The sequence below is a fragment of the Ascaphus truei genome, chromosome 5 (genome assembly GCF_040206685.1).
Source record: "Ascaphus truei isolate aAscTru1 chromosome 5, aAscTru1.hap1, whole genome shotgun sequence".
Lineage (NCBI taxonomy): Eukaryota > Metazoa > Chordata > Amphibia > Anura > Ascaphidae > Ascaphus > Ascaphus truei.
Genome location: NC_134487.1, coordinates 52,908,210 through 52,932,003, shown reverse-complemented (window position 1 = coordinate 52,932,003; position 23,794 = coordinate 52,908,210).

Genomic DNA, 23,794 nt, shown 5'->3' with positions numbered 1-23,794 from the left:
GATTCCAGCCTTGCAGACCTCTGCACTTACAAAGGATTCCTCTAGCAATCATTGGCACATGTGCTGCCTCTCATTGCAGCTTCTGCACTGTGCTCCATCATTGGAGGAATACTCACACACCCTCCTCCTGTGATTGGATGTCCGCCCTTTATATGTTGGGCTTTGGCTCTGAATCAGAGCCGAGCATCATTCCTTCCTGGACATTTCGTGTTCTGCCACAAGCCCTAGGCTTGTCTCCTTGGCTAACTTCTCTGGTTTTTGTTAGTACTGTAGTTCCTGAGTATCCTGAGGCCTGCTGCTATGCTTCTACGCAGAGGCCTGACTTCCTGAGTATCCTGAGGCCTGCTTCTACGCAGAGGCCTGATTTCCTGAGTATCCTGAGGCCTGCTGCTATGCTTCTACGCAGAGGCCTGACTTCCTGAGTATCCTGAGGCCTGCTGCTATGCTTCTACGCTTCTACGCAGAGGCCTGATTTCCTGAGTATCCTGAGGTCTGCTGCTACTGTACGCTTCTACGCAGAGGCCTGACTTCCTGAGTATCCTGAGGCCTGCTGCGTTTTTCCACGCACAGGCCTGCTTTGGTAATCGGTGCTGAAGCGTTGGTTTTCCCTGACGTTGCCCCGCGGTGTACTTCAACCAGCATGCTGTCTCCCTCTGCTTATACCGGTGTCATGGGCCGAGGCCGCTCCTCGCACAGAGGCCACTCCCGCACTCACGCTCCTAAGCTGAATAGGGGAACTCCTGTCTACCTGTTGCCGAACTCCTGCTTGAATAACGACGATGCTGCCTTCTCCAATCCTGATCCTGCTATGTACGACTATGAACTGCGCACTCCGGACCAGTCTGCACGGTCTAAGGTCGGTGATTATACAACCCACCTCAACCCCGCGGTCCGGTTCTGGTTTGTGGCGAGCACAACCGTGACATTTACACAGTAATACACGTGATATAATAATATAAATAACAAATAATACAAATAACACATAATGGGAAGGAACACTTCAGACATAAAAGTAAGATTTAGGAAAATGACTAATGCATTTCCTATGTTTTAACTTGTTCAGCATATCCCTGTATATCTTTTCTTTCTAAAAATATGTTTACCCTTATCTTATAGATATCTACTGTATCATCAAGATCTCAATGTGAAGTAAATTTCCCATTTTCACTGCCATTCTGTACAGAACCCTCTCCTTGAATGCTGTTGAAATCAAAAATGTCCACATATCAATTGTACTGACCCTGATGAAGAGCACCCTTTAAAGCAGCGTTGAAGCTGCCGTTTAAAAAAAAAAAATTCACCCTTTAATATGTGCATCAATACAATCAACACAATTATAAGTAATTAGCTAAGTTACCAATCGATCCGTTCTCTTGTGATCGATTAATGAAGATTCAGCTCGGGGGTTCTTAAATGTCTGTTAGTGCAGCATAAGAAGTCCAAAGAGGCAAAGTTCTGTGGGGAAGATCATGTGACCAGGTAGTCATTAAATACAATTGGTGCACTAGTCGAGTGAGGGAAGGGCTCAAAAAGGAGTGTGCCAGAGCCTGTTTCAGAAGAGGAAGGGATGCGACTTTGTAAATGGTTGCTATAGAAACCAAAAATGCTTTTTACATTATAATAAATTAAAAGTGTAATTCAGGGTTGTTGCATTTGTAGCCCTGGTAAGTTTATGGGCTATATTTCTACTCTCCTCCTGGCAGTAATCCCTGTGTAAGGGCAGGTTGCCAGGAGTTATCATAAGTTTCCCCCACCTCAAGAACTTGCCCTGAGATAGTGAAGGGAGGTCACCTGACTCTGTGTCCAATCAAGAGGCACAGAGGCGGTGCCTACTGAATCTACTTATGGCAGTGCAACTTTCTATTTAGTGAGTTGTTAGTGTGTGTGTTATTAGAGTGAGATAGAAGGTTAGAGCCTGATGAATAGAGCTGATAGGTGGGCCAAGTACCTCTCACCCTGCTTAGGGGGTGAGGGAAGAGCTAGCCCCACTCTGGGTGGCCCTTAGGCCCAGAGTGGAGGCAGGGACATCCTGAAGGAGTACAGCTGGCTGCCTGTATACTGTCTGTTCCTGATTTACTGCTGCTGCTGCTGCTGCTGCTGCTGTGAAGCAATAAAGAGTTTTACTTAAAGAGACCTTGATATTGGAATCTCTCATCCTTGGGAGGGGATTCTGCAGTAGGGATTCCACCCCATATCCCTGGGGCCTACTACAGATGGAGGCGCTGCACCATTGAAGGAGAACAAAGGCATCCACCCCAGAAACATGTCATGTTGTCCCCCATGTCACCGCGGGAGACTCAGGCCCTCCTGTTGCCAGCAGGTACGCACCACATACAGACAGGTAGCCAGACCATGAACCACCCTCGGGTACCCGATATGAGGTGGGGGGGGTGGGTCGGTGGGCTGCACATTTTTTTAAATGCTACAAGTATTTTCTCATAGTACAGAACAAATTTATTTAAAAAAAAACACAAACTTGTAAGATATTGCTTGGTCTGTAGCTTTAAAGTTCCTTGTATTGACCTTTTCTAATGCAAACAATCTTAATTTGGATAGTTGTTCCTCTCTTATTAATTTGATAGTTCTTTCTGCAGTTATGCCAGTTCCATAATGTATATTTAATGGATCAGTACCCAAAGATGTACTCCACATTCAAGTTACCCTTGCATTATTACAGTATGCTAAATATGAAATGTTTTTAATCTCTTCAACTATTTTAAATTGGATGCTTATCCACATAAACACTAGAAGTAATTCTTCAAATGTATCAACAGACAAATATTGGAACCATGATACGTAGCAGTCTTTTCACTAATGTGAAAAAGTCATTAATGATTGAAAACATCCACAACTTGGAGCATACAAATATAATGCAATCTTGTTCCGCAGATCAAGCATTATGTTCAAGGCTAGAAATAATACCAAGTTTATGTAATTTGGCATGTTAATACATTAGGTTGCTTCTTAAAAAAGGGTTGGATAGAGGAAACAATAAGAGATGAAAAAAATGTACGTATGTAAAGATTGTTCCTATATTTAATATTTATTCCATAACAAGGAACAAAGAATGGGATTTTTTTTGCTTTTATGCCTATTAAAAAAAAACACCCCAAAAAATGCATATGAAAAAAAAACACCCCAAATACATTTAAAAAGAACCCTCCAACCCCAAAAACATATAAAAGAACTCCCACCCCCAAATGCATTTTTTTTAAAACACCCCATCCTCCTCCCCCCCCCCCCCAAATACATTAATTTACCTTTGGTCAGACAGGGACCTGTGGCTGCGGGAGGCCCGGCTGGCACTACAAGTTTGGCCCAACCTCTGGCCGGGCCCGACTGCTTGTTCTCTTGCCATCGGGCCTCCGACTCTCCTCCAGCTGCGGGCCTCCCTCACTGTGTCCCACGTCAAGCTGCTGGCACACATCAGGTCTCCCTCATGCCAGCGTGTACCGGAAGCTGAGCCCAGCTTGCTTCCGGGACGCGTCGACGTCTGAGAGGCCCAGTGTGCGCAGCATCACAATCTCAATGTAGGACACAGTAAGGGAGGCCCGGTGCAGGGGGAGAGCCGGGGCCCAGCGGTGAGAGGATCGGCAGCCGGAACTGGCCAGAGTGCAGGCCCAACTTGCAGCACTGGCCGCCCAGGCCCCCCACAGCCACCGGCCGGGGACACCTGTCCCGGCTCTCCCCACCTGTCGGCAGCCCTGCACCCTAGTATAGATACTGTAAGAAAAAGGCCAGGAAGATGGGAGAGACCTGTAAACTCATGTCAGAACAATACTGTTGCTGAAGTGGTACATTAAGAACAACAGTATTTGTAATGGGGAGAGGGAAGCAGAAAGTCTACGAAGGAAGAAGAGCCAAGGAGGACAAAATAGGAAGAGATGTTGTATCAGATGTTCTTTCTATCAACTGGAGCATTTCTCTCCTCTCAACAATGTGTGACTTTGAACTATAAGGCCTCGGCCAGGGTGGCGCTGAGCGGACGGGCGTGCTCACGCTGGCTGCAATGAAACACATTGCGGCAATGTGTGTGGCCAGCGTGAGCAAGCGCCTAAGCATACGCGGCGTTTACCTTCTTGCCAAGCAAGAAATATTGAATTTACCATTCGCTCACGCGTCACGTGAGCAGTTCGCCCAATGAGGGCGAACCAGCTCCGTGACTGTAATGAATCGGGGAGCATGTCCTTTGCGACGTGTTCCCTCTTTACCTGTCTCTGTACAGACCTCTGCTCTTGCACCAGCGCGTGCACGCACCCACGCTCTGCTTACAGAGCGCACGCACATGCGCAGCTCTTCTAACGCTGCCACGGAGCTTAGCTCTGCCCCCTCGGATGTGCCACATCTCTCTCATGCACAGCGCGCTCACTTGACGGTGTGCACCGCTCCCCAGCTGCGAGGCAACTAATCTTATGTCACTTGTCTCTTGCAGCCTATCGCGGCTCCTGCTGGGGTCACGCCTCTGCTCCACCTCCTGTCCCATTGGCCCACGCCAGCTACTTATACCCTGCTCATGCTCAGAGTTATTTCTGAGCATAACTTGTTGTAGCCTTGTGCTCCTGTGTCTGTTGTGCCTTGCTCTTGTCTCGCTCTCTCTTGCAGTTTTTGGATTGTAGGTGTACCGACCCGGCTTGACTACTGAAGCCTGTCTGGATATCAACCCCGGCTTACCCTCGACTACGTGTATCTCTTCAACCCAGACCATGGGATTCTGATATCTCCAACCCCAGACCACGGCTTAACAGACTTCCGCTATTCTGACCTCTCCATCCCAAGACCTTGGAAAGTATCTGGACCAAACCGCTCTCTCCAACCCAGACCCGGCTACAATGACAATCCGCCTGCCAGGCACATTTCCACTGCTTTGGGTACGTGGTTCTATACCTCACCACCTCAGTACCGGTGTCCTGTCTTGGGTTGCGCAAGTGTTACAGTATGCTCAGCCCAACGAACATGGACCCCACTGAGGTGGGCCAAGCCCTGTCTTCTATCTCTGAGCATTTCCAATAGTTGGACAATCAAAATGTTTCCCCGACTCAAAGTCTGGCAACAGTTTCTCTAAATCAATCTCCATCCAGAATTGTTTGACCTGCTACTCTGTGTGTTCCTTCCGCTGAAGCTTATCTCTCTCTCAAGCCACGTCTCCCCACTCCCAATCGCTATGCGGGAGATCCCCATGGATGCCGAGGTTTCCTCAACCAATGTAACATACAGTTCGAGTTAACCCTTTCCCGCTTCTCTTCTGATAGATCTAAGGTGGCGTATATTATTGCCCTATTAACCGGAGACGCCTTGGCGCGGGCATCCCCCATCTGAGAGCAGAGACCGGAACTAATCCAAGATTTCCAACACTTCAAGAAAGAATTTAAGCAGGTCTTCGACACCCCTGGCTGTAAGATTACTGCTGTTTCTTCATTGTTTCACATTTCACAGGGTCACAGATCGGTTGCAAGATACGCTCTTGAAATTCGGACCATTGCTGCGGAGACGGGCTGTAATGATGTGGCTTTATCAGCAGCCTTCTGGCAAGGTCTCTCCGAGACATTAAAGAATGAATTGGCTGTTCAGGAAAGATCCACAGTGCTTGAGGATCTTATTGCCATATGTATTAGAGTGGATCAACGCCTTCAGGAATGGAGGCTTAAACGCCATCACTCATGTTCTCTCACTTCGTTTGCTCCTATCTCCAATCTGTCTCCTGCCATTCTCCCAGTTCTTGAGGCTCCGGAACCTATGCAGTTAGGATGTCACCAGCTCTCCCCTTCAGAGAAACAACGTCGGAGGACTGGAGGACTATGTCTCTACTGCGGACTGTCGGATCACCTGGTGCTTCACTGTCCCACGAAGCCGGAAAATGCCAACACCCAATGAGGTATGAGGGGATCTCATTGGGTACCATTTCCTCTTCCCCTTCTACTAAGAAAGGTCTGCCTACTGGGGTCATGCTTTCAATCTTCCTTGAGGGTCCTGGCTTTCTAACTCCTGCCTCTGTCTTCATCGATTCCGGGTCTGGGGGAAATTTTGTGGATCAAGATTTCGCTACTAAACATAAGGTGTCGGTGCGCCTGCAAAACCCATGCTTCCTGAAGTATATGCGGATTTCATTGATGTCTTTGATGAAGTCCATTCCCAAAATTATTCCCCCTCACCGTCCTTATGATTGCCCCATCAATCTCCTGCCCGGTGCCATATTTCCTAAAGGTAGACCTTATCCTTTGTCTCTTCCCGAGACTAAAGCTATGTCTGAGTATATTCAGGAAAACTTAAAGAGAGGATTTATTAGGACTTCTTCCTCTCCAGCTGAGGCTGGGTTCTTTTTTTGTTAAGAAGAAAGATGGCTCTCTTTCCGCCCATGCATAGACTATAGAGGTCTTAACAAAATAACCCTGAAGAACCGTTACCCCTTGCCGCTCATTTCAGAATTGTTTGATCGTCTACAAGGTACTTCCATTTTTTCTAAACTTGATCTCTGTGGGGCCTACAATCTCATAAGCATACGACAAGAGGACGAAAGGAAGACGGCCTTCAATACACGAGACGGCCATTATGAATATTTGGTCATGCCTTTTGGGCTCTGTAATGCCTCAGCTGTCTTTCAAGAATTCGTGAATGATATTTTTCAGTATGTCCTCAACACTTTTGTAATTGTCTACCTCGATGATATTCTTATTTTTTCTAAATCTCTATCCAAAAATATCCAGCACACCAAATTAGTTCTCTCCCGTCTTCGCGAGAACCATCTCTATGCCAAGATGGAGAAATGTATTTTCCACCAAACTTCCAGTTCCTTCTTGGGCTACATTATCTCTGACAAGGGCTTCTCCATGGATCCCGATGAACACAAGGCAGTTGTAGATTGGTCCCAACCCACTTCTCTCAAGGCGATTCAGTGGTTCATTGGCTTAGCCAATTATTATCGTAAATTTATCTGTAATTTTTCCGCCACAGTGGCTCCCCATCACCGTCCTGACGAAGAAAGATGCGGACACTTCTTCCTGGTCTCCTGAAGCAGGCCTGGCCTTTGAAACTCTCAAAAAAAGCATTAATCTCCGCTCCCATCTTACACCATCTGGACCCTAAACTTCATGTCACTTTGGAAGTAGACGCCTCGGATACTGGAGCTGGAGCAGTACTCTCACAGAGACAGTTCCCCCAGGATAAGCTACACCCCTGTGGGTTTTTATCAAAGAAATTCTCGCGGAGCAAAACTACGATGTACCTTGCTCTTGTCTCGCTCTCTCTTGCAGTTTTTGGATTCTACGTGTACCGACCTGGCTTGACTACTGAACCCGCTCTGGATATCGACCCCGGCTTACCCTCAACTATGTGTATCTCTCCAACCCAGGCCACGGCTCTACTGACTTCTACAATTCTGATATCTCCAACCCCAGACCAATGCTTAACGGACTTCCACTATTCTGACCTCTCCATCCCAAGACATTGGCAAGTATCTGGACTAATCCGCTCTCTCCAACACAGACCCGGCTATTTTGACAATCCGCCTGCCAGGCATGTTTCCGCTGCTGTGGGTGCGTGGTTCTATACTTCCCCACCTCAGTACCGGGGTCCTGTTTTGCTCGTGGGTAGCGCAAGCGTTACAGTGACGTCTTGGCTGCGCCCCCCGACACACACCCCCGCGCACACCTACCCGGCCACAAATCGCCCACCCAAGCAGGGCGCAGCGCACAAGCGTCAGCGCACCCGCTCCCTGCCTGGCCGCAGCCTAAGACTGTGCAGCATATCATGATAAATTAACGATTTATCATAAATCTGTCCTGATATGTTTCAAAATAGGACATATCTTGGTAAAACTAGACAAAGTCAGGTTCCTGAAAAAAGAAATTGACTGGTTAAAAAAAATTAAGTATAGATTTGTAAGAAATAATTTACAAAATTGCTTCCATTTTTCAAGTTTTCAGGATGGCCATTAGAAACGTGCAAAACTTTATCTCAAAGTTACAACCCTGGCAAAATTTGCAAAGCATAAATGATACGCGAAGCCTTTGGTAATGTGCTTTTCATTTACGCTTGATATGCTTTATTGCTAATTCCTCAACAGTTCTAGATTCGCATACTGATGAGACTATATGTAAGGACTATACACCATGTGTTGCTCACTGTCTGGTGATATTTCACTTGGTAAAAGAGTTTGCAAAGAAACACAAATTGTGAAAAAAAGGCATTACCTTTGGCAACTGGACATCAGAATCAGGATTTCTGCAGCACACTCCCTGAAGTACACCAGCAACCATTTTATTCTATTCCTCTCTTGCTGGGGATTTGGAAGAGAAAGTACACATATAATTCGGCTTATTTTTGGAGTATTACACTGATCTCAGAGTAGACTAATTTATAGCAAGATAAAGAGAAAACATGCTCATCCTTCATCTGCTACTGACTTTAATCAAGTAGTTAATGAGTTTTTCCTGTTCAAAATGATCTTATTTACTGTAACTATCATCTTAAAAAATGCACGGTTATAATTGTCATTAGCAATGAAATTAGTAAATTTACTGGTCCTATAAAAGTTACTGATTTTTAGTAACTTTCAAAATGGAATTAATTTCTCAAGAACTGCATTTTCTGTGCATCTGTTCATCTTTTTACATTTTTACTGCTGTCGGGTCTATGTGTTATAATGATCAGTCCTGAAAAGGGAATTGTTAACTGCTCAGAAAAACAGTCAAGGTGACAGTGACATTATTCTAGCAGGTCATGTACTGTATACTGGGTCACTAGACTGATTTAAATATCCCAAATTATCTGCAGAGAGATAACACATGGCAAACAATGTCCCCTGACCTTTTAAAATAGTTTTTGGCAAGTTGTTGAAGTTCTTAGCTCAAAACTGTGGTTAAGCGTCAATTGCTGATACATTGGACAATGATGACATGTGGTGGTGCATGAGGGACATCTACTGGATCTAATAGTGAATAGCTGTATGCATTACTGTTACCACATTCCAAAATAATATAATTGAACGCAGAGGCCCATTCATTCAACTTGGATAGGTGCATTTATAGGAGAAAAATGTCAATTTTTATTGTATCTTTGTGCTATAGAAGATGTTTTTCTCAATTTGAATATGTATTCAATTCCACGTGAGTTTACATCTCCCCATGTGGAGTACAGATTAATCTGTTTGGAGGTATACGGTATAAGTCAATGAGCCGTTACCTAAATTGGTCTCTTCTCTCCTCTCCAGCAAAAGCACATTTTTTTTGTGAGGCAAAGAACAATCCGTTCCCGGACAAATTATTGACAATCCGCAAATGGGTGCGAGAGAAACTCTTCATTTGCTAGAGTCGCAAGTTGTACATTTGTCATTTCAATATACTTTGCATATCTGAATTAGCATATATCACAGGTTTCTCAGGTGTGACAGAAGCATGCTTAAAGGATGATGGAAATGAGCCTGTGCTAAACCATAGGTTGGAGATGAGTTTAGTGTAGGAATAATTACTGTGACGAGTGAACAGAGAAGGGGACAGGATCAAGATTCCAGGATGTAGAGTGATATGAGGAGGGAATATGGGAGATGTCCTCTTCAGTAACTCCTGGGAAAAATTGAAGGTGGCTTTGGGGGCAAAGGGTGAGCTGTTTGGTGTGGGTAAAGGTTTACAGTGTGCAATGTCATGTCAAATAGCATTGATTTTGTTTTTAAAGTGGTTAGTGAAATCACCCTCCTTTTGCTGCTGCTGCTGCTGCTGCTGCTGTGCTGCTGTCCTGTATCGTGTCCCTGCTACTGGCTGGGACCCTGCTGGTGCTGCCATTTGGGATCCTGCTGTGCTGCCATTTGGGATCCTGCCCCTGCTGCTGCCCCCACGATGCTGCCTGTGCCCCCTGCTGCTCCTAGCCGATCAAGCGGCTCACAGGAGGCCCCCCACCGGCGCATGCATCCGAGGAAGACAAGATTGCTTCCCTGATAGAGAAGGTGAGGAGTTGCAAGACTGATTGGCTCATTTACAATAGGATGACCATTGATTGCAATGTGGCTATCTTTTCCCCCGTTCAGAGAATAGATAACCACAGTGACAATCAGTGGATTTATTAGAACGTTTTTTTTTTTTTTTTAAGTATTGTAATGGGTATTTTATTTTATTGTAATGTACAGTATAGTATTTTTGAATGGGCAAAAGCGCTTTTAGCCATATTTGCCTAATATGGCTTTTACCCATTCCTGTGTGGTGATGATGGGAGTGGTGGTGGTGGTAGTGAGAAAGGGGGTATTTTATACAGGGTACATGGTTTGGCCTCCTGGGAGGGTAGCAGAAGGGGTTAACCCCTTCATTACCTTAGCGGTATTAATCACTATAGTAATTAAAGGGCTAATCCCTCCCGCAAACATCAAAGGAGGCCTAACCAGCCATCCTGATGTAACCATAACTTTCACTCACCCCCTCTACCACCAACAAACTGGGTACTGGTGGTTAACCACCATGGCTAGCCACTAAGTTAATGAAGCTCTGTTTTCATTTAAATACTATACCTCTCCCTACTAAGGGTTAAAGGTCCAGGGGAGGTTCTGCAAGCACAGCCAGGTGCTGATCACCTGTCATTAATTAACAGAATGTCAGAAAGTCCAGGCTGGATCAGTTTCCCCCACTCCCCAGCTAAAAGAGCTGAATGCTACAAACAGGTTTGTTTTGTAATACTGTATATGTGTTTTATTGTTTGGTAAGTTGGAAAGCCACCCAAAGATAGCTAGAGAATTGCTGTCTAGTTAATGCTCAGATAGAGCTAGGATTTATTTTGATTATTTTGTTTGTCTTGATTTTCTCTGCTGGAGTGACAAAGAAAATAAAGCCCTTAAACCAGAGCTGGATGGTCCTGTGACTGTGCTTGACCCTAAAAGACAGTGGTTTTTAAGGTTCCCAGACAAGAACCCTTCAGCCAAAAAGGGTATTTTGTCACATTATACCATAAAGTGGTATATGGAAGTTATGCAGGGGGGATAGTCTTTTTTTTTTTTGTAGGCCACGATCTCTGCATTGGCTCATGGCAGTTAGGGCCTTATTCAGAAAGCCTCGATAAGGCCCTTATCGAGCACTTATCGACCAAAATGGCTACTAATATTCAGATAGCCTCGATAAGTGCTCGATAACGGCCTGTATCGACGCAAAATTGTATCGCTATCCGAAATTCGCCGACTGAGCAGCGATCAGCCCCTTATTGACCATTTTCGGATGGTTGATAAACTCGCGCGATTCAGAGACCCGCGAGTCGGCTGTCGCGGCATATCGCAGCCCATCGCAGCCCTAAAAGTCGTATTCTCCCCAAATCCAATTCACGACAATTTTTTTGGTCAATTGGTGGGGAGATGCCTCGATGAGCAGCGATGTGTCGGGACTTAGAAAAAATCAGGCCCCTTTCCTGCTTCGGATTGATGTCGTGGGTCTCCGGAGCTGATAGCCATTAATAGCAGCTACGGACCCCCCTGGCATGCATCCGAGGCAGGAAACATGCATGTACAGCAACTTCATTACCTTAGCGGTTAACCGCTAAGGCAATGAAGGGGTTAAACACCCGTGCCAAGCTTACTGTAAGAAACATACAATTCAATACAATACAGTGGCTAGCGGGGGTGGGTGAAGGGGGAATTTGGCCCTTAGTGGCTGTTTAGGCTTTGCGGGTGGGTTGCAGGGGGAGTTAACCCCTTCATTACCTTAGCGGTTAATACCGCTAAGGTAATAAAGGGGTTAACCCAACCGCTACCTACCCGCAAGGTCTAAACACCCATCCTTAGGGCTAATACCCCCTTCACCCATCCGTGAGGCCTAAACACCCACCCCTGACTGACTATACCCACTATATAGCACTCAATGGGCACCCTAATCACAATACAGTAATACACAAGACACACAATAATAAAATGTAACTAAACTCCAAAAAATCACACGTTACTAAATACAAACAGTAGCCAGCTAATACAATCAATACAATCAATAGCAACATCAACAATGAATTAATTAAACCATTAACCAATCTAAACAATTAATTCCGAAACAACTCAAAATGAATAGTAACACTAACCAATGTAAACAATGAATTACTCCCACATTAATGAATTTAAACAGTTAAATAGAAAGAAAGAAATTCTAACAATCTCTGAAGTAACCATAAAACACATTAGCTAGCATAATATAACATTAAGTACAAACGAACACCAATCGCAAACCTTTAATTACATTAAGCATGAAAAAACAAACAATGACATCCACATAATACATGAAATGCCAAAAAGCAACACCAATACCAAGCGAGAAATGCCCCCCAAATATTGTCATAATAATGTATTAATCTGTACCCTAAAGAGGTACCGATTAATATATTATCTGTCAATGTGCCTCCCCCCAAAAAAATCAAAAAACACATCCAAAGATTAAACCTGTAAAAAGAGACATTTACAAACATTGAATATATTACTTACCATTAGAAGCGATGGCCCTCCTCTCCCGGGGAAACAGGAAGCTCACGTACCTTGAAGGCCTCCAACAGCATCCGATGCATCCGCCATGAAGATCCGGCTCAGGTACCCCAATCTTCTTTTTTCTTTTTTTTGACGTCACTAAATCAAAAATGGCAGCTGTGTCACAAGGTAGTTCAGCCAATCAGAGTGTGGAATTTGTTCCCACGATCTGATTGGCTGAAATACCATCTGACGCCGGCTTCGTGACATCATCTTAAAGGCAAATGAAGCACAGCCATTCTGATTGGCTGGCATCATTCCCTTTAAGTGACGTCACCTCAAAAAAATTAAAGTCTGCACATGGTTTTAACAGCTCTAGTATACCTTGTGACAAAGGCTTGGGGAGAACGGATGTGACGTCATTGAAAGCCCGTCACATGGTACTAGAGCCAATCAGAGTAGGGATAGACTTCCCACGCTCTGATTGGCTACCGTACCATGTGAGGACGGCCATGTTTCTTTTAATGACGTAATCTTAAAGGCAATTGAAGCAAAGCCATTCTGATTGGCTGTGCTTTCATTGCCTTTAAGTGACGTCATCATTTTTTGTTTCTCGGCCAAAACACAGGGCCGTGGGAACCCAATCAGGGCCGTGAGAACCATGACGAAAATGTGACGTCATAGGCCTTTAAAAGTCTATGTCGTCTCATTTTGAAGCAAGACGCCGAGGAGGAAGGACTTCCTACAGAAGAAGAAGGCCAGGGCGTAGCCGTAGAAGACAAGAAGACCCCGGAAGAGAGCAGCAGATAGAAGAAAGAAGAATACAGATGAAGATGGATTACAAATAGAAGACCCGTGGATTGTGTTGAATTTTTATTTGAATGTTTATTATTTTATGGTTTTTTATTTTATGGGTTCCTGTGCGTGGATTGGTTCGAGAGTAAGCTGTTCAACGGGAGTCGGTGTGTGGGTCAAGTAATGGTAAGTGAACTAAAGAAATGTATTTTATTTAACTTGTTAATTTTTTAAAAGCTTTTTTAACATGTGTATTGATTTATTTTTGGTATATCATTTCTTGCCACTGTATATATGTATGTATGTCTAGATCGATATATACATACAGGGTAAGAAATTATGTTGTTTTAAAAGCTTGCTTTGCTGTGTTTTAAATTAATTTGGCTATGCAGCTATGCTTAAATGTGTGTATAATGTATTTTAAAATTAGATAGATGTAATTGTTGCTATTGTATGGTGTACATTAGGTCAGGGTCAGGCTTGCTTTTCTATATTGTATTCTTGTTGGTACTTATATTTTTTCACAGGCTAAATTGTTCTGTTCAAGGCTTGAATTAGTTAATTGTTTAATTGTTAGGGATGGAATGTAAATTGTTTAGGGATGTCATTAATGAATGCTAATTGATTTATGTTTACTGGATTGGATTAAATAGTATACTTGTTTGGAGGTATTGGTATTTTGTTTTGAATGTTATTGTTAACATTCATTTGCAGAATATATATGGTGCATAGATTGTATGCATCATATATACAATGTAAATGCAATGTTTTGATTGTCATTTGAGGTTTTTGATTGGCATTTGAGGATTTTGATTGTAAGATCAGATAGGATTATTAAAGGAAATTGATTTTATTGTAGTGTGTCTGTATGGAGAAGTGTTATTTGGAGTACAGCATGTTTTTGATAACCCTTCTACATTTATTTGTATATTGGTTCATCATGTGTGTGTATATATATATATCCCTCTCTCTCTCTGTATATATATATATATATATATATATATATATATATATATATATATATATATATAGTTGCATGATGAAGCCACTGTACAAATGAATGGGTGAAAGGTGGGTATCGGGCCAGTGTGGCTTAACCCCTTAATTACCTTTGCGGTTATTATCCGATAAGGTGTTTAAGGGGTTAATTGATATCTGAATGTAATTGCAATGTATTGGCTTTGTATTGGCTATGTATTTTGTGGGCAACGAAAGACCAGGATGTTGCTGGCGACGGGGGCTTCTTATTGATGAGGTCAGTAGTACTTTATTTATTTGAATATGCTAGTTAATGTGTTTAATAATGGGCAAATAATCTATTATCCCTATCTGGATAATAGTTATTTTGCACATTATTGTACTGTAGGTGTTGGGGGGAGGGGGGGTGTATGTATTGAATGTATAGGCCACGTTTATTTTTTTTACATTCAGGGTTTGTTCCGTGGTTCTGCGTGAGACCTCTGGAGACCACCTGTGGTCTCCTCGGGTATCTCATGGGTATCAGGCTGGTGGTTCCACGGGTGACACCTGCGGGGATGAAGCGGTGGCCTCACATCTGTGGGGGCACCGTGGACCCGTAGTCTGCGGGGATGAAGCGGTGGTCCCACATCTGTGGGGGCACCGTGGACCCATAGGTGCAGGGATGAAGCGATGGTCCCACATCCGTGGGGGCACCGCGGACCCATAGGTGCGGGGATGAAGCGGTGGTCCCACATCCGTGGGGGCACCGCGGATCCGTAGTGAGCACTTGTGAGTTCCCCAGACCCCCGTGATAACCACCCGAGGCCCTGCAGACACCTGTGGGTCTGACCCGGGGCTCCCAGACATCCGCGGGCCTACCGTGGGGACCCAATTGTGGCCCATGGTTAACCAAGGAGACCACCTGGGGGCCATGGCACTTGGCGTGACCCACCAACAGGCCTCCAGAACCTGTTTGAAACGAGCTGCTGGTACCCTGTATTTCTGTCAGGTGCCCCGCCAGCCCGCCTGGGACTCGCGTGGGGCTGTGTTATGAACCCTGTTTGTAAAAGGATAAATCATGTATTTATGGGGGGCACAGGGGGTGGGTAATGTATTTAATAATTATAATAATGTTTATTGTGGGGCTGTGTATTGTTTTTATTGTGGGTACTGGGGGTGGGGGGGGGTATTTTCCCCAATGGTATGTGGGTAGGCCTCCCTTGTGGGTAGTGGGTGAGGGTGGTTAGGCCTCACGGGGTGGGAGGTTAGTGTGGGAGGGTATGTAGGCGTCCCACGTGGTGGGTGAGGGTGGGTTAACCCCTTAATGACTGTAGCGGTTAATAACCGCAATGGTGATTAAGGGGTTAGGGGACATTACATTGGATGTTTTCATTCTTGTGTCTGTTTTGCAGCAGCGGAGGGGGCATGGGCAGGATAAAGAGGAGGATGGCCTTCATCGTGGCAGCCGGACATGGGTGAGTACTATATGTATTTAATGTATTGATTGGTGTTTATGTATTTAAAATGGGCACATTCACTATTATCCATTTGTGGATAATAGTAAATGTGACCATTACTATACTGTATGTGTTAAGGGGGGGGGGTTCTTTATAAGTATGTATGTGTTTTGACATTAATTTGGGGTGGCACATAATTGGTACTGCAGTCCTGTTGGTAACACCCGAGTGCCCCCGCCGGCCTATAGTATCATTGATGTGCATATATGTGTATGTTATGGGTTATAGGGGTTGTTGGGGTATATATATATATATATTTATTTATATTCATTTATTTATTTAGATATATTTATTTATTTATTTAGTGTGGGGCTGCTGTGTGTGATTATTTTTTATTGTGGGTAGCGGGTGTGGGTGAAGGGGGTATTAGCCACAACGGTGGTTGTTTAGGGCTTGCGGGTGGGTAGCGGGAGGCCTTAACCCCTTCATGACCGTAGCGGTATTAACTGCTACGGTCGTGAAGGGGTTAAGTGCACCCGCAACCCCCCGCAAGCCCTAAACAAAAAACAAGGGCCAAATACCCCCTTCACCCACCCCCGCTACCCACAATAAAGCTGGCACGGTGGGTTAACCCCTTTATTGGCTTAGCGGATAGCCGTTAAGGTAATGAAGTGGGCTGTACATGCATTTTTTCTGCCTCGGATGCATGCCGGGGGGCTCCGGTGCTTGTATCAGCTCCGGAGACCCCCGGCATCAATCACAGACAGGAAAAAGGCCTGATTTTTTCTAAGTGTCGCCCTTGCCGATGCTTCTCCTCCACCAACTTGCCAACTTTAGTTGGCGGGCTGGATTGTCGAAAAACTCTCCATTCTGGAGTGCCGATCAGCAGCGAAAAGCTGATCGGGGCTACCTGAATTCAGCCGAGTTCAAAAAGTGCCGATAAGTGGCTTATCGGCACCCGGCTGCTGATAAGGTTTTATCAGCAAGAAAAATTGCCGATAATTCCCACTTATCGGCGCTTACTGAATCGGGAGGGCGATAAACAGCTTATCGCCGCTTACTGCATGAGGCCCATAGTCATAGTAAGGCAGCCGATACTAGGGGTCCTGCAAGCTAGGCTCTGAACCTAGTGTCAAAGCAAGCTGCAAGGTGGCATCTACTCTGGGTTAGGTAGGGTCCAGAATGTTGTACCTCTCTTACATGAGAAGGAGTATGGATTTACTATGTCTGCTGTTACAACCAATAAATCCCTGTTGCACTGTTAATGGCATCTATGCATTGAATTACTACTAAGAGGTTCCTGTAAGGGGTCACCCCTGCCTCTGGCTGGGTCCTTACAGGATGGAGGCACTGCACTATATCAAGGAATCCTGCACCCCAAGCTCCCTACATCGTGGAGTCTCAGCCTCCTGGGAAACAACAGGTGAGCAAAACAGCAACACCTATTTACCAGCAAATCTCCCTTAAGCTTTGGTCCCGCTGCATCTGGCGGTGCGCGCGGCCGCGTGCGCGTTCCTCACCAGCAGGGGTATCCTTCTTGAGCCGGTCCCAGTCCCCCCTCGCTGCACGGCTCACAATGCGCTGTGATGCGTCAGCCACCAGGGGACGCAAGAAAATTGTGATCGCGAGTGGTGACGCGTCACGGGGTGCGCTGATGAGCCTATCAGCGGCGGGGGCGGGAGCGGGAGCTGTCAGACAGCTTCCTCCACAAGGTAGGGGGTGGTGTGTGTGTGTGTGTGTGTATCAGCGTGTGTGAGGAGGGCATTTGTGGGGGAAGGGGGAGGGAGCGGGAGCTGCTTACCATCCAGCAGCCCGCAGCAGCTCCCTCCTGCAGCTCGGGAGACCGTGGCCTGTGGAGGGAGGGGGGGAGTAGCGGGTCCCTCCGCTCAAACCACGCCCCCCTCCGCTCAAACCACGGCCACCGCTCCCGCTCCCTACAGACCGCATAAAGTGGTCTGTGCCTCTCAGCGTACTGCCTGCATGCAGTGCGGGCGCGCTGACTGAGGGAGCGGGGCCGTAGCCTTAGGGTCGGGGTAGGTGTGTTACACCAGTATCAGAGTTCCCTTATGACAGTATAACGGTGAACTGTGGGTGCAAAAATTCCCTAGTGTGAAATAATAAAACTTACACATTTCTTTCTGTCAGCCTTAGACATTCACCTGCTATTCAGTGGAGGGTGATGTGTAGACTGATAATGAAGTGTATTATACCTTTGTGCTAATTGGAGAATTGGTAGGGGTTCCGTCCTGAAGGGAGGACCTATACACCTCCAAGGAACTGCTATGTAAAGCAAAAACCAGGTGAGCCAATAACCTACCCCTATGACGCAATGTATCAGTAACACTATAATTAAATGCCCTTATGGAGTATGCAAGGAAAAGAAGGGTGAAGGTGGTATTTTAAACCCTGTGCACTGTACCTTTTAAATTAAAATTCAATGGTTTATTTCTTAAAATATGGTGTCATCAGCAGTTGTTGTTAAATCTACATGAGTCACCCACTGTTTGTTTTCCCTTTCTATTTTTTGGGGAATCCACCCACAGAAGAGTTATTGAATAATTGCACTGTATGATATTATACACTGTTTTTTCTTTATTTATTTTTTATATTGCAATGAGCACTGAATAGTGAACAGCGCAGAGGAGGACAATTTTTCCGTAAGGGCATACTGTACAGTACTTAACTGCAATTGCATTTATCATACTGTACTTGTTAATGATATTATTAACCAATTGATGCTTGACTTCAAAGTAAAATAATAAAACACATATATTTTTTTTAACAGTTTGCAGATTATTGCTGTGTAGCCAAAGATGATATTTTTTTCCACAAAAAGTATTTATTTCTTCTTTTTATAGATGAATATATTGTCATACCTGCTACTTAGTTCTTGCTGATTGATACAAGAAAAATTGTATAAATGGTTATATGTCTATTTCTTGGAAACACTGATCTGAAATTACCAAGAAAACATCGCTATGAAGAAATATTTATTTTCTAAGATAGACATACTGTACATACTGTATGTTCCTTATAGTATATTGGAGACTGTAAGTCTATGACAAAAGATAGTACCCCTCTTTATCATAACTGGATTTATTTTTCTTATATTCAAAATGCTACTGAATTTTCGCATAAATATTTTCTTACCTTTTATTGGTGAAGGGGCCGCTCATATGGAAGAGAACTCTGCAGAATAGATCTTTGTCAAAGCTGTCTCTACTCTTGCTTTCGTGATGTGTTAATTCACAAAGGGGATTATTCTTTCAATTCTGGTAGCGCTGATTGAGCTTCTATCCCATGGAAATTCTTACTGATTAATGAATAACCCCCAAAGTTTCTATAAATTTGAATGAGATTATTGATGATGTTATAGGAGGAGAGTAGGAATTTGTAGTGGAGTCAATCTGCTCCCGAGCGTTATAATCTTCAGTAACGTTCCATGGTGTGTGAGCACTTTTGGAGGTACTGTTACAGTATGTATGTGTGTCCCTCATATCACTCTGAGTCCCTATTAAGTCTCCTGGGCTAAACACAGTTATCTAAGGAATAATGTGCTATACTAATACTCCTCACACATCAGGAGGCTCTGTATTCTGTACAGCAAGGATATATATATTTTTAAGATTATAGCCCTCTGATCATTTGTTGTGCCAGTGATGTAAGATCAGTGAAGTAAGTGCATACATTAACAAATTCCTTCTTGCACGACCTGCTCAACCTACATAGTCCTGTTCATGGAATAGTCTCCCAAGTATGAAGAATGTACATACTGTACTACTGTAAATACATGCATGCAAAAATTATGATTCTTGTTGCTCTGCTACTTTTATTCAACTGATAAAGAAATAAAGTTTAATTTTCATGGAGACAATGACAATATATTGAAAGTAATATGAACATCATCCAATGTTGTTCCATAAAGGGAAAAATAAATTCCTTCCTGACTCCAATAATGGCAATCAGATTTCTCCCTGGATCAGCATCTTTACCGGGTTTACTTATTTGGTGTATCCCTGTATACCATTCCTTTCTAAAAGATGTCAAACCGTTTTTGAATATATCGTTGCCAACATTTTATTTCAATCAAGCAGAAAAATATCAAACAATTACATCAACATAATAAACTAACATTGCACAGAACAGCAGCAATACAATGCCACAAATGCCCACCAAATATTGACCTAATAATGTATTGATCTGTACCCTAAAGTACCCTAATACATTTCTTTCATAGTGTAGATGTGCAGGGGGTCCCCGGAGCTGAACCGCATTGGTTTTATGTCCGGGGACCCCCTGCTTCCCAAGATACAGGCCCCATTATGGGGTGCCGGTATCCCTCTGCATTTAAATATCCCGCGTCACGTGATCGGGACATTTCAAAGCATAGAAGATACCGGCACCCCATAAAGAGGTCTGTATCTCGGGAAGCAGAAGGTCCCCGGACCTCAAACAAACACGGTTCAGCTCCGGAGACCCCATTCACATCTACACTATGAAAGAAATGTATATTAAAAAACATAATTTGTGGGCGAGATTTTCGCTGGCAGAGGCGGCTCTCTCAGAGCAGCTCTCTCTGCAGCAGAAATGTATCGCCGGGTTAGGCCTTTTCACAGGCTCGTTCCTATTGCTGGCAGAAAATCGCTAGTTTTGGGAATTTTGCTATGAGCGGTAATGAAGGCTTGATGAATACCGTGATAGCAACGCTCAAAAAAACGGCCATTTAAATGTCCTGGCGATAATTTTTATCAACCTTTACTGAATAAGGACCTAAGTCTTCAAATAGATTCCCCACTATTGTTGATTTTGAAGGGGCTGGACTTCAGGACAGTACTGTATAAAACTTTGCATATAGGATTTTTATAGACACAATCAGATTAGTTTGCAATCTATATTTTTGGTGCCTGAGGCACAGGGAGATAAAGGAGGTGGCACCAGGATTTGAATCAGACTCCAAACTCAGTGTCCAGTTATCAGTAACTGAGTCACTCCTTCAGATTACAGGAATAAAACTCTCTGCTTGGCTTGAACAGGGATTTTGATTACTTAAATCAGAAACATAGATGACTGACAGTAGCACAGAGTGTACAGAATGTTTGAAGGGATTTGTCTAACCTGATTATAACATGGATTGTGCTAAACCAGTAGATCAGACTTGTTTTTATTTGTATAGAATGTGATTCTGTACATAATGTCCGTAACTAATATATAGAGTGTAAGCCTTCTTTTGGATTTCTTACTGTGCAGGTGCGTTAATAATCTTATGTTTAAAGTGCTTAGTATTGCATAATATTATATGTTGATTTATGTCTTTGTACTGTGCATATAACTACTGATATAAGTACACTGGTAAGTACCAACTGATCTTGACACACGTAAAATTATTGCTGCCAGTCAGTTAATTTTAAACTGAATGTTAATGTTAAAAATCTTCTCTTGGTTGGCTGACAATTAGCTTACAACCAATCCCAGATATGGAATAAGATCAAATGTATTTTGAGCTGCAAATAGTAAACAGTTTGAAAACATTACTGTAAACCAAATAATGTGAAGGTGTGTATGTACCGTATGTATGTACAGTATGTCTTTATTTATATAGCTCCATTAATGTACATATCACTTCACAGCAGTAATACATGTGTAACGGTATTTCTGGCCCGGCCTGACCCACCCAATCTCACATTGGCCCCTGTGTTCTAACCGGTCCCCATTACAGTGTGGTAGTGTCGGGTGGTGCACCTGTTGGCTACAGGACTCCTGAGTCTCCCGCATGATGGTGTGTGGGGAGGACCCGTCCAGACAGGCAGCTGAGGTAGTGTGCTGAGTCTCACCTAGTTCCAGTGCAGCGCCTCCACCTCATCAGGGTCCCTGCGTCCGCATGGGGATGATCCTGGTGAGGAACTCCTCGGTGGTGCAACTCCCTGTGTAATCACTTGACTCTCACACACAGGGGTTTCTCTGATCAGCTCCATCTTTATTGTCACGGTGGGCATAGCTGCCCTCCACAATGGGGTATATTTAGCCAGTCATCGTGCCCGTGCTTCCCTTTGACAGGTATGCCTCCTTGATCAGGGATTCACTGCTCTGTGCCAGGTCCCTGGACACAGACTCCTATATCAGCTACTATAACATAATCGCCCACTAGTCTCTGAACTCTGCAAACACCTTGCAGGAACTTGAACTCCTTCCTCAACTGTACTAGCCTTGAACTAGAACTTTCCAGCAACTAGCCTTGAACTAGTACTTTCCAGCAACTAGCCTTGAACTAGTACTTTCCAGCAACTAACTTTTAGACACAGTGCTGTGCCTTATGTAACTTCTGAGGCTGACACACCTCTGACATCACTAACCATGGAGTCAGAGCATGTGACCAGTCCCATCCATACACAGGGCACCCCACCAGGGTATGAGGGGAAACCTCCATGATTACTGCTGGCATGCCCACACTTACCAGGCCTTTCTGCCAGCAGGAGAGATGACTGTAGGCATTTTACATGACCGCTACACATGTGACAATCATATAAATAACAAATAATATAAATAACATAAAGGGCCTAATGCAGTAAACAGCGATAAGCCGCTTATCGCCCAAAAAGCCTACTGCTATTCAGTAAGCCTCGATAAGTCAGTGATAAGAGAGCTTTAATGCGAAAAAATTTGCCGGAAAAAAAAATCGACAAACGCGCAGCGAGAAGCAACTTATCGCCGCTTATCACCGGCTTGTCAAACTCGCGCTATTCTCTAGTAGCCTTAATTAACTTAACGAGGCTAATCGCCTATCTAGAATGGAGGTTTCCTCTCCAAAAGTTGGCAAGAAGGTGGCGAGAAGCTCCCAATAAGCGGCGAGGTGGCACTTAGAAAAAAAATGTATTTTTACTGCATCGGATTCATGCCAGGACACTCCGGAACTGATACCTATTAATATCACCACCAGAGACCCCCGGCATGAATCAGATGCATGAAAAATGCATTTACAGGCAACTTCATTACCTTAGCGCAGTGCTTCCCAATTCCAGTCCTCAAGGAACCGCAACAGGTCAGGTCTTAAAGATATCCCTTCTCCAGCACAGGTAGCTCAGCCAAATGACTGAGCTGCTGATTGACCTTCCTGTGCTGGAGCAGGGATATCCTTAAGACCTGACATGTTGGGGTTCCCTGAGGACTGGAGTTGTGAGTGGACTTAACCCCTTCATTACCTTAGCGGTTAATACCGCTATGTTAAAGAAGGGGTTGACCCCTCCCGCTACCGACCCGGTAGGCCTAAACACACCTCCTTGGGGCTACTACCCTCTTGACCCACCCCAGCTACCCACAATAAACAAAAATACACACAACAGCCTACTACCAACCTACTAGGCCACCAATAACAATTACAATATATAATAAACACCAATACACAATCCACACCCCCTGTGCCCCCACGTAAAACCATAATTAATTTTTTTATACACAGGATTAATACCAGTGGGGGTCCCCGGGTGGTTCCCATGGTTGTCTGGGGCCCTCGGGTGGTTCCCACAGGTGTCTTGTGGCCCGCGGGAGTCCGTGGGCCCCACAGGGGTCATTACAGGTGTCCAGAGGTCCTCAGATGGTCCATGTGGGCATCCGGGGTCCTCGGGTGGTCCCTGTGGGTCCCTGCTGGTCTGCAGTACTATTCGTGTTGTAAAAATAAATAAAGATGGCCTACATTTCAATAAATACACCTCCTCCCTCCCCCCCAAACACATATAGTACAGTAATGTGCAAAATAACTATTATCCAGATATGGATAATAGCTCATTTGTCCATTATTGAACAAAACATTAGTTAGCCAGGCAGCATAAACAAAGTAAATAAAACCGTTATACTTACCCGTGCCCTTATGAATGGTGTCCTCGTCAGCATACTGCAGGGTCATGTCCTCCATTGCAGAAATAATACATTAAAAATACAATCTAATGGCCCTAATCCCTTAATCACCTTAGTAGTTATTAACCACTATAGTAATTAAGGGGTTAACCCACCCTCCCCCGATACCCACCCAGGAGGCCTAACCACCCACCCCGGACCCACTATACCCACCCTGTACCCATTTATTGGCATAGTAGTACATCATACCCATATAATATGGGTATGATCACTTACTATAGTAGTCAATGGTCACCCTAATCCAAAAGGATGAATGTCCAAAATA